The sequence below is a fragment of the Nicotiana tabacum genome, chromosome 18 (assembly GCF_000715075.1).
Source record: "Nicotiana tabacum cultivar K326 chromosome 18, ASM71507v2, whole genome shotgun sequence".
NCBI classification, from domain to species: domain Eukaryota; kingdom Viridiplantae; phylum Streptophyta; class Magnoliopsida; order Solanales; family Solanaceae; genus Nicotiana; species Nicotiana tabacum.
This window is the reverse complement of record NC_134097.1, coordinates 98629726-98642035: the sequence shown is the minus strand read 5'-3', so window position 1 is coordinate 98642035 and position 12310 is coordinate 98629726.

The window sequence follows — 12310 nt, the reverse complement described above, 5'->3', positions numbered from 1 at the left end:
TTGTCCAAGATCTTCAAATTTCAGGTTGAAATGCCTAACTCATCAGATAGAGGTGAAAACAACTACCTGGGAGACCGAGGAGAAAGTGTTGTGGTTGTTCCAGCCTGGGCACAAAAAGAGATCCCTCAACACATCTTTCATATGATTATTGGAGGGGCCGACATTCCTTAAGGGTCCATGATCAAGCGGATAAAAATATTCGCCGCAACAGAAGGACCAATCCAAAACCGTTTGGCTGAAGACACCCTCGCGTTCAGCGAAGAATATCTCGAGACCTTGACAGAACTACAGAACGACGCGCTGGTAATCTCGTTTCTTTTAAACAACATTCGAGTTAAACGTGTGCTCGTGGATCCAGGTAGCTCGGCCAACGTGATCAGGTCAGGGGTAGTAGAGCAGCTCGGGTTACTTGACCAAATCATACCCGCCTCTCGGGTCCTCCACGGCTTCAACATGACCGACAAAGTAACAAAGGGAGAAATCACCCTCCTAGTCGACATGTTCGGCATGGTTCAGAACATAAAGCTTCAAGTCATCAATGGAGACATAAGATATAATTCATTGCTTGGCAGACCGTGGATACATAACATGAGGGCAATACCGTCAACCCTGCACCAGATGATTAAATTTCCGACAAAGGATGGCATAACGACCATATACGGAGAACAGCATGCAGCAAAAGAAATGTTCATGGTTTACCAGGGGGAGTCGACCCCCGTGCCCCTGACCTCAGACGTGTTTGAGAACATACAGGCCCCTGAGGATGACGAAGAAGATTTCCTTGCTCCTCGAACCTTCGTTTCCCCCGAAGAGTCGGATGTAACAAAATCGACAATCGAAGATCTGGAGCAAGCTATTTTGATCGAGCATCTCCCCAATCGTAAGGTATATCTGGGAACGAGATTAACCCCTAAACTCAGGAAATTTTTTATTCAATTTCTTATCGATAATGTCGACTGTTTCGCCTGGTCCCACTTAGACATGACAGGTATCCCGTTAGAAATAGCCTCCCACCGACTGAGTGTCGACCTTAGGTTTAAACCGGTGAAGCAAAAAAGAAGACCCCAGTCCGAGATAAAACACACATTCATCAAGGATGAGGTAACGAAACTTATTAAAATAGGGTCCATTAGGGAGGTAAAGTACCTTGAGTGGTTGGCCAACGTGGTAGTAGTACCCAAAAAGAGAAATAAGTAAAGAATGTGCGTAGACTATAAAGACTTAAATAAGGCGTGCCTCAAGGATTCATTCCCGCTGCCTAACATCGATCGTCTGATCGATGCTACGGCCGACCACAAGACCCTCACCTTTCTCGATGCCTATTTGGGGTACAATCAAATTCAGATGAACCCCGAAGACAGGGAGAAGGCCTCATTCATCACAAAGTATGGTACCTACTATTACAATGTAATGCCTTTCGGACTAAAAAATGCAGGGGCTACATACAAGCGTTTAGTTAATAAAATATTTGAGAGTCAAATAGGCAAATCCATGGAAGTTTATATTGATGACATGCTAGTTAAGTCCCTGCGCGTAGAGGACCATTTAACTAATTTGCAGGAAACATTCGACATCCTTAGAAATTACAACATGAAGCTCAACCCCGAGAAATGTGCCTTCAGAGTAGGTTCAGGCAAATTCCTAGGCTTCATGGTATCAAACAGGGGGATCGAGATTAACCCTGATAAAATCAAGGCCATCGAAGAAATCACGGTGGTAAACAATGTAAAGGCCGTGCAACGGCTAACAGGTCGAATAGCGGCTCTGGTCAGATTCATATCCAGGCCATCCGGCATGAGCCATCATTTCTTCTCCTTAAAAGAAAAAACAACTTCGAATGGACTTCAGAGTGCCAACGTTCATTAGAAGAGCTGAAGCGATATCTGACTAGCCCACCTCTGCTCCACACACCAAAAGTGGATGAAACACTATATCTATACCTGGCCGTATCCAAGATAGTTGTAAGCGGCATGCTAGTTCAAGAAGAGCAAGGTAGGCAATTCCCTGTTTATTACGTAAGCTGGACCTTGGAGGATGCTGAAACTAGGTATCCTCACCTCGAAAAATTGGCTCTCGCGTTAATAAGTGCATCGCAAATATTGAAACCATATTTCCAATGCCATCACATTTGTGTTCTAACGACATACCCCCTCCGGAGCATATTGCACAAACCCGAACTATCGGGTCGATTGGCCAAATGGGCCATCGAGCTCGGGGGGTATGATATCGAGTATCAACCTCGAACATCCATCACGTCCCAGATTCTGGAAGACTTCATTGCCGACTTCTTACCCTCCCTCGTGCCCGAGGTAGAAAAGGAACTTTTACTGAAATTAGGCACGTCTTCTGGGGTATGGACCCTGTTCACTGACGGTGCCACAAACGCAAGAGGTTCCGGACTAGGTATAGTCCTAAAGCCACCTACGGGCGGCATGATAAGGCAATCCATAAAAACTTCAAAATTGACTAACAATGAGGTCGAGTAAGATGCTATGATTGCAGGTTTAAACTAGCCAAAAGCTTGGGAGACTAGACGATCGAAGCAAAATGCGATTCACTCCTAGTAGTGAGCCAGGTGAATGGGAGCTATGAGGTCCGAGAGGAAAGGATGCAGAGATATTTGGACAAACTCCAAGTCGCATTACGTCGCTTCAAAGAATGGACATTGGTCCATGTACCTTGAGAGTAGAACAGCGAGGCTGATGCCCTCGCAAACCTGGGATCATCTGTTGAGGAAGACGACCTACTCCCTGGGGCTGTCGTCCAATTATCCAAATCAGTAATCGAGGATGGTCATGCAGAGATTAATTCCACCAGTCTAACATGGGACTAGAGAAATAAATATATTGATTATTTGAAAGACAGAAAAATTGCCCGAGAAATGCCGACAGTCACCATGAAGTAAGTAATTGTAGGGACATTGAGATCGATGAAGTCATGGAGGCAATGCGTAAGATGAGAAGGGGCAGAGCTACCGGACCAGACGAGATTCCGGTTGAACTGTGGAGGTGTGTGGGTCAAGCAGGCTTGGAATGACTTACTGCATTGTTTAGTGTTATATTCAAGACTAATAGAATGCCTGAAGAGTGGAGGTGGAGTACAATGGTCCCGTTGTATAAGAACAAAGGTGATGTCCAGAGCTGTAACAACTATAGGGGCATCAAATTACTAAGTCATACCATGAAAGTTTGGGAGAGAGTGGTAGAAAGGAGAGTGCGAAGGACGGTGTCTATTTCAGACAACCAGTTCGGGTTCATGCCGGGACGATCTACCACAGAAGCTATCCACCTTATTAAGAGGATGGTGGAACAGTACAGAGATAAGAAGAAGGATCTCCACATGGTGTTTATTGATCTGGAGAAAGCGTACGATAAGGTTCCTAGGAAGGTCTTATGGAGCTGCTTAGAGGATAAAGGGGTCCCGAGTAACTATATTAGGGTGATTAAAGACATGTATGATGGAGCTAAGACTCGGGTTAGGACAGTAGGAGGCGACTCTGAACACTTTCCAGTTATTACGGGATTGCACCAAGGGTCTGCGCTAAGCCCATTCCTATTTGCCCTGGTGATGGATGCACTAACTCATCATATTCAAGGGGAGGTTCCATGGTGCATGCTATTTGCTGATGACATTATTCTAATTGACGAGACAAGAGGCGGCGTCAACGAGAGGCTAGAGATTTGGAGACATGCTCTTGAGTCTAAAGGTTTCAAGTTGAGTAGGACGAAGACGGAATACCTCGAGTGCAAATTTGGAGTTGTGCCAACGGAAGCGGGAGTTGAAGTGAGGCTTGACTCTCAAGTCATTCCCCAGAAAGGTAGTTTCAAGTACCTTGGATCGGTTATTCAGGGGATCAGGGAGATTGACGAGGATGTCACACGCCGTATAGGGGTGGGGTGGATGAAGTGGAGGTTAGCGTCGGGAGTCTTGTGTGACAAGAAAGTGCCACCGTTACTAAAAGGTAAGTTTTATAGAGCAGTGGTTAGGCCTGCCATGTTGTATGGAACTGAATGTTGGTCGGTAAAGAACTAACACACCCAGAAGATGAAAGTAGTAGAGACGAGGATGTTGAGGTGGATGTGCGGGCATACAAGGATGGATAAGATTAAGAATGCAGATATTCGAGAGAAGGTGGGTGTGGCCCCCATGGAGGACAAGATGCGGGAAGTAAGACTCAGATGGTTTGGGCACATTCAGAGGAGGAGCACTGATGCACCGGTGAGGAGGTGTGAGCAACTGGCTGTAGTGGGCACGCGAAGAGGTAGAGGGAGACCTAAGAAGTATTGGGGAGAGGTGATCAGACAGGACATGGCGCGACTTAGGATTACTGAGGACATGGCCCTTGATAGGGAATTATGGAGGTCGAGCATTAAGGTTGTAGGTTAGGGGAGAGTGTGAATATTTCTACAGCACAAGTGAGAGAGACTATCTAGTTAGGAGTTAGACTAGGAATGTCAGTGGTCGTCTATTGATGCAGGGCTTTACCTTCTAGTTGTACTATACCAGCCATCTATTTCGTATTTCGTATTTTGTATTTCGTGTCCTGTATTTCATATTTCGTATCTCTTATATATTGTTGTTATTTTTATTACACATTTTTATGGTATTAATATATCATCTCCTATTGCGTTTTTGAGCCGAGGGTCTCCTGGAAACAGCCTCTCTACCCTTCGGGGTAGGGGTAAGGTCTGCGTACATATTACCCTCCCCAGACCCCACTTGTGGGATTATACTGGGTCGTTGTTGTTGTTGTTGTTGTAGAAAAATTGCCCGAGGACCTAAAGGAATCGAGGTCCCTGCGAACCAAAGCAGCCCGATTCTCTCTCGATGAAAACAAGACTTTATGCAGAAGAACTTTTGATGGCCCCCTAGCCATATGTCTAGGGTCGGGGGATACAAATTATGTACTCCGAAAAATTCACGAGGAAATCTACAGAAATCATTTCGGAGCCGATGCCTTGGTCCAAAAGGTAATCAGAGTAGGCTACTATTAGGATAGCATAAAAAAGGACACCAAAGAATTCGTCCGGAAGTGCGACAAATGCCAGAAATTTGCCCCGATGATTCACCAACCCCGTGAATGGTTGCACTCAGTCTTATCGCCATGGCCGTTCATGAAGTGGGGGATGGACATCATCGTACCCCTACCTACGGCACCAGGTAAGGCTAGATTTATTTTATTTATGACTGACTATTTCTCCAAATGGGTGGAAGCGCAGGCCTTCGAAAAAATAAGGGGAAAAAAAGTCATCAGCTTCATCTGGGACCACACCATGTGCCGATTCAGGATTCCTTTCGAGATAACTTGTGATAATGGGAAATAATTCATTGGGAGAAAGGTAACACAATTCCTCGAGGATCACAAAATCAAGAGGATCCTATTGACGCCCTACCACCCGTGTGCGAACGGCCAGGCCGAGTCCACTAACAAAACCATCATCCAAAACATAAAAAAGAAACTGGAAAGCGCCAAGGGAAAGTGGAGAAAAATATTTCCAGAGGTGCTGTGGGCGTACCGAACAACTTCAAAATCGAGCACAGGGAAAACATCTTTCTCTCTAGTATACGGTGTCAAGTCTTCGATACCAGCGGAGGTCGGGGAGCCGAACGCTAGAGTCCAACACACCACTGAGAGCTCGAACGATGAGGCCATGGCAACGGCCCTCGAATTGTTGGATAAAAGGCGGGAAGCCTCGCTGGTCCGAATGGCCGCCCAAAACCAAAGGATCGAAAGATATTATAACAGGAGAACAAACCTCCGATATTTTGGAACTAGGGACTTGGTCCTAAGGAGTCACCTGAAACCCTAATGAAGGAAAGTTGGGCCAAAATTGGGAAGGACCGTACCGCGTCCTCGGAGTAGTCGGCAAAAGGTCTTACAAGCTCGACACCATGGAGGGCGAACAACTTCCAAGCAACTGGAACATATCTATGCTAAAATGATATTATTGCTAGGGCATCCGATGGAAAATTCCGAGAACATCCTCGAGCATCCATTGCACTCTATTCCTTCGGCTGGATTTTGTCCCTGGGAGGATTTTACCGGCAAGGTTTTTAACGAGGCAACGGACACACGACGCCTGAAGAAGACTCAACAAGTATTCAAGATTTCTTTTAGATCCACCTCGAATATTGGGGGCCCCACTCCCCGGAAGGTCATCTACTCGGGGAAAGCCAAGGCATCCCAAATGGGACCCCGATGGGGAAAGTAATGTACAGGGCCAAACGGTCGAACGAACCGTGCCCATATATAACCGCCAAGGTTTTAACAACAAAAGAACACTTTTTCATCAAAACACTTTATTCTTTAAAAGAAACTCGACGTTTCAGCAAAGAGGACTCCTCTGTCAAAAATGTCCCGAACACTTTGACACTAGCATCAACAATTCGACACCTGAACGACCCCCAGGTCAAAACTCCAAACTCTTAAGCCCTCAACGAGGCAACACCAAGATCGTAAAACGTCTCCAAAACTGAAGGTGCCACGAACACCCGGAGACTGATGTCAAAATCTCAAAAAACATGCAACCTCAGGGCCGGGATCTCAAAAATCGTAAGCCCACGATGAGGCAATATAAAGTTTGCAAGTAATGGCTCATGAGTCAAGAAATCCTCGACGATTCGGGGACTGCCGTCAAGCGTCATCTTCATCTACTTATCAAAACCCGAGGCCGTAAGACCCTGAGAGGGCAAACTCAGTCTCGTAAGACCTCAACTGCATGAACTGTAAGACCTCAATGGCATGTAAAAACTTTAAGGCCTCAACGGCATGAACAACCCGTAAGACCTCAATGGCATGTAAAACTTGTAAGACCTCAACGACATGTAAAAACTGTAAGGCATCAACGACATGAAAAAGCTGTAAGACCTCAACGGCATGTAAAACTTGTAATACCTCACTAAAGGCATAGACCTGATCCCAAAGTTTTGGCTATATATCAAACTCCTAAGACCCCTAAAAGGCATACCTTTGATATAGATGCCGAAACTATTTCACTCGGGACTCAAAGGCTCCGGCCAAACACAAGTGACTCTGGTCACACGGCTGTACCAGCCAAACTAACGTGACTCGGGGACGCCCGATTGTCGCTACAAGGTGTAAGAGCCACTGTCATCAGCCCACACATGCCTTCAATTACTCCGAATCTACTTAGAAATAACCGGTTAAACATGTTACCCTCGGCATATGCAAAAGGCTTTGACTATGTTAGCTCCAAACACAGGCTTCGAGCTACTCAGCCTCCAAGCCAAACCTCTCGAGGTGCTCAAACATCGCCGCAAGTTACTCAAAATCGAGGTTCTTCCTAAACAGACGATGAGTCAGGCAAAAATTACTTCAAAAGTCCTTAGCAAGAGGAGAATAAAGCCACACACACCAAAAGGTCGCATCGACCAAAAGCGTAAGAGCCATTGTCGCCAACTTGAAATATGAAAACTTGAGGGTCAAAATGAGCTCAAGTCGTAACCCAATTCGGAGACCGGACCCAAAATAGTTAACTATACATGACTAAGGGTCCATCCTAATTAGCCTCAGGGCCACACACACCAAACGGTCGCATCGACCAAATGCGTAAGAGCCACTATCGCCAGCTTGAAATCTAAAACCTTGAGGGTCAAAATGAGCTCGAGTCGTAACCTGATTTGGAGACCGGACCCAAAATAGTTAACTATACATGCCTAAGGACAAAGCATAAGAGACATTGTCGCCAGCCCATGCAAATTCGAAAACATGAAAGTGATTGATCTCGAGTCAAAACTTGACTCGGAGACTGAACCCAAAACAGTTAACTACATATACATAAGGGCAAAGCGTAAGAGCCATTATCGCCAGCCTAATAAGCCCCAGGGCCACCCGCACATAAGGTCGCTCCAACCCAACGCGTAAGAGCCCAAGGGCTAGCTCGAAATCCTAAAAACTTGAGGGTTAGATGATCTCAAGTCGAGATCCGACTCGGAGATTGACCTCGACCTAATAAAAATGCCTGAACACAAGAGCTCAAATGCTAGATTACTCTAAGAAGTAACCGACTCAGTGTTCATGAGTCACTGTCACCAGTCTCGATGATAGTGAAGCCTGGGGGTCTAACCCGAAGATGGGACCCTCGTTCAAAAGTCAAAGAACATCACATAGTATTTCTGAAAAGCAAAAAGGAAGGAAGGAACAAGAAATAAAAACAATTCTTATAGCCTCTAGGGGGATGTTTACAAGTCTTGAAAAAACCCTTACAAAGAGAGAACCAAACAGAATCTTAATCCACCATCGAAAGGGAGGTATTCGGTGTCTCCGCCAAAGGTTACATCTCGATGACTACGGGTCCTTCAACGGACTCTCTTCGATGGCCTCCTCCCTCCCAGGGGCTCTGCCTTCTCTTTTTTCACCTCCTGAGCATCTCTATTCTCCAAGGTCTCCATTCTCTCGAACTCAGCAGGCAAAATGATATCTCCCACATGTATATCCATTGCCTGAGTCAACCTCGGCTCAGTCCCCTCGGGTGCCCTTCCGGCTTGGGCGCTTGTCACAATGTCATCTTCTCCATGCAAAGATATAACTGTCTTAGCTTCAGTCTTGATCCTGGATAATGCAGTCACTAGCTCACAATGTAGACCTCTATACTTGCCACTATCCTCCCTCGCCTTACTAAGCTGACGCCCAACTGATATCACCTTCTCCTGGAGGGCATCCCTCTTTGAAGATATATATCTCTCATGCCGCTTGAGTTCGGAGACTTCAGAGTCTTTGGACCGAAGATCCTCCCTCAACAGGGTACATTCCTTCTTAAACTACACAAATCAGATCCGAGATGTGAAAACACTGGGATCTGGCAAAACATTCAGATAAAGGCAAACAGGGACTAGATAACCTGCTCATTAAGGAGAGCCTTCTCACGTCGAGGTGGGTCACCTAGACCTAATACCGGGTGAAAGTCCGATTGTAAAGCACCTTGGCCTAAAGTGACAAAAAAAGACAAGTTAGAAAAAAAAGGGTTACCAAGGCCTGAGCAAAAGACAGGGAAAGCAAAGATTACCTGCTCGCAAAGCCTGCTTATTTCACCAAAGATGAGGGAAGCGTCGACCTCATGAACTCCCTTGGAAACGGTTGGGGAGCCTTTCGGGCACATCTCTGGCTTTGATAGGCATCCCCACATCAGGAGATTCTTCACACGGGGCATCCTGCACCCCTTCAAAAGGTAGGGTCATTCCTTGAGGAGAATCAACCACGACTACAGCACTAGGAAGGTCAATAAGGTCCATCCTTTGTCTATTTGGGGTCCCTGAACTAGGCCCCTCAAAACTACCTAACGAAGGCACCTCAGATCGAGGAGAACTTTGACCACCGACCAGCTCGGGGGCAAAACCTGATACTCCTCAATTGTCTCTCTACCACAAAGTGGGACCGCAACAGAATCAATCTCCGGCTCGGAAGCCACCATCTCTATAGTCGTAGGATCGACCAAGTTTATCCATCTCTCGAGCGTTGTCGAGAAGCTCTTTTCCTCCTTACCCTCAACTCGAGGGTTTCCCAACATTTTCAGGGTTAGATCTGTCGCGTCGGCCTTAGTCTCTTCCGCCTTAATCCTTTTATATTCGGAAGGTCCTTCCAACATATCCCCTTGTCTCTTCTTCCCTTCATTGGGTACCAAAGCAACTTCCTCGCCGCGTAAAGCTCCTTTCATCAAGGAGACTTCCCCCAAACCTACACAAGGCAAGAGGTAAGCACAGGGAATGGGAGCATCGCAAACCACTCCTGGATAAATTGGTACGGTTGCAGTAACAAAAAATAATACATGTTAAGTGCTTGAAAGAACCTAGCCGGAGAGAAGCGAGGGAAGGCAATGTAGCATGTCTACTTATGCTCCACATTCCACCTCTCAGGGAACAATATCTTTTCTACCGGGATCAGGTCAAAAGTCCAAAATCGGACAAATCGGCTTATCCATCCCCCTTCCCGAGCTCCTCAGCACAGGCAAGAGGGACCTCGGGCTCGGTATCGGAGTTCGATTAAACCCCTACGGAGGAGACGAGGGTTTTACATCCATCAATAGTGAAGGGCATCTCCCCGATCATGTTCACATAGTACCTGATCATGTAAACAATATGCCAGAATGAAGGATGAATCTAGCCAAGAGTCACTTGGCATCGTTGGCAGAAGCGATAGTCACGGGGTCGATTGAGGGCGAAGATGGCCCCACCGGCCCTAGAGTAAACGGATAGGTGTACACACTGAGGAAACCTATTTTGTGTGTCGTAATATCCTCCTCCAGAGACTCACGGGCTCACTACGCCCCGGCTTCGAAGAAGGTCTCTCGGCCCTGAAATCAGAAGCCATCGCGAAATACCCTGGAATCATTATTTCGCACGAGGAGGCATCATCACTTCACCTTGAGATAGGAGCGAAGAGGACGAGGCCACAACCTCCTAAGAAGCGGAGGCGGGAGTTTTCGCCATTTCTAGAAATTTCCGGAAGAATAAGGAGAGTTGCGTTCCTAAGAAAAAATGAAAGCAAAGGAAGAACAAACCTTTTCGAGAGTTTGGGAATACAATGAGTTATAGAAAATAAGAAGGGGAGTATTTATAGAAACCCCATGTACGCATTGAAGAAGGCCAAGAGACAGCCAACTGACATAGTCATGCGAAAATCTTTAAGGGCTGCGTGTGCATCATGTCTTGGCGCCTTGTGCCTGACGTCGTTACGAGAACATCGGAGGGGGAAGAAATTCAAGGTCATTTCTTATCACTTTCATTCTAAGAAACACGGATACTATCTGTGTACGGTAAAATTGGGGGTGTCCAATTTCCTCGTCATTATGGTGCCCTGCGAACATGCTTCTCTAGGTTCGAGACCGAGGTCAAGGCTCACTGTCAAGGGTTATCGGGGCTCAATCTCGGGGTAGTGCAGGCCGACGACTACATTAGAAAAGTGGGAAGTTCCCAAGACGCTTAGCTAAGACTGACAAAGCCTAGTGGTCTATTCTAAACCCAATGTAGGGCATCAGGACATCATATCTAACTGTCCCATCCTCGTATCCGAGTAGTTAATGTATTTTGTACTATGCTAAGATTCCCCTCCTATATAAGGGGCATTCCTACCATTCTTGTAAACTCTATTTCTCCATCCGCTCCATAAAAAATATAGAAGAACATTCTCTTTGTTCTCTCATAAACTATCTTGGTATTTTTATTTTCATTTATTGTCTTCATATTTGTTCATCACTTATTGCTTATCATTGGCCATAAAGAGATTTCATTGATTATTTCATAACTGTTACCCCTACCCCGATCACCCACGATAGCTCGAGTCCAAGCCCTAGAATCGACTTCGAGGCCCCAAATCGACCATCTTGAGGCCTTGAATAGCTGACCCAATAGTTTGGTTATAGCTCTCTCCCTAACTTTATTTCGTCTTTGAGTCCCATACGCTCAACATCAACTGCTTAACAAACTAGCATAAAAACAGATCACGTATTTTTAGAGTCGCATCAACAAATTTAATTATTATTACCATTTTCACGGTAAACAGCTGTAATTGCAGGTTTAAGACTAGCACTCAAGTATGGAGCAAAATGGTGAAAATTACGTAGTGATTCCCAGCTCGTAATAAACCAAGTCACAGGGACTTTCCAAGTCAAGGAACAAAGATTGCAAAAATACCATATCGAACTTTGCAAGTTGTTGACGGAATTCATTTTATCCATAGCTCAGGCCGTATTTTATCCCAAAATGCCAAATTTCAATGGAATTCATTTCTTCGATTTGCTTACCCTCTCTCCTTCATGAATTTACTCCTCACTTGTTTGAAATATCATAATGCTTATAATCTCAAAATAATTGCATTCCCGAACATACATTGATTAACTTACGACGAAACTTTAATATTCTAAAATGCGGAATGTAACATCTCATTTTCGAGCTCCCATTAATTTAGCTATGGCGCACTTTTATGTACGAAAACATAGGGTGTAACATCATTCCCCCTTTAGAACATTCGTGCACGAATGTTGACTGACGCTTTAATAATTTTCATAACTTATAGCTCTTGTGAATACCTTAATAATCTCCTTTCCATTTAGGTAATTGTTTTGTGAATAAATTCAAAGGCAAGGGCATTCCCCCCTTTAGGCCTCTTTCTCACGCCACAACTTGTGGCCGGAATACTTCCAATCTCGTAACTATTGCTACCTTCTTTCATGCAGCCGGTACGATTCTGGCTTTGTATGTGAGCCTATGCGACTATTCCCTTCTCTTTCCTCTAGCTTTTAGCCAATTTCTAGGCTTTACTTCGTGAACATATATAGAATTATGTCAAGTTGGC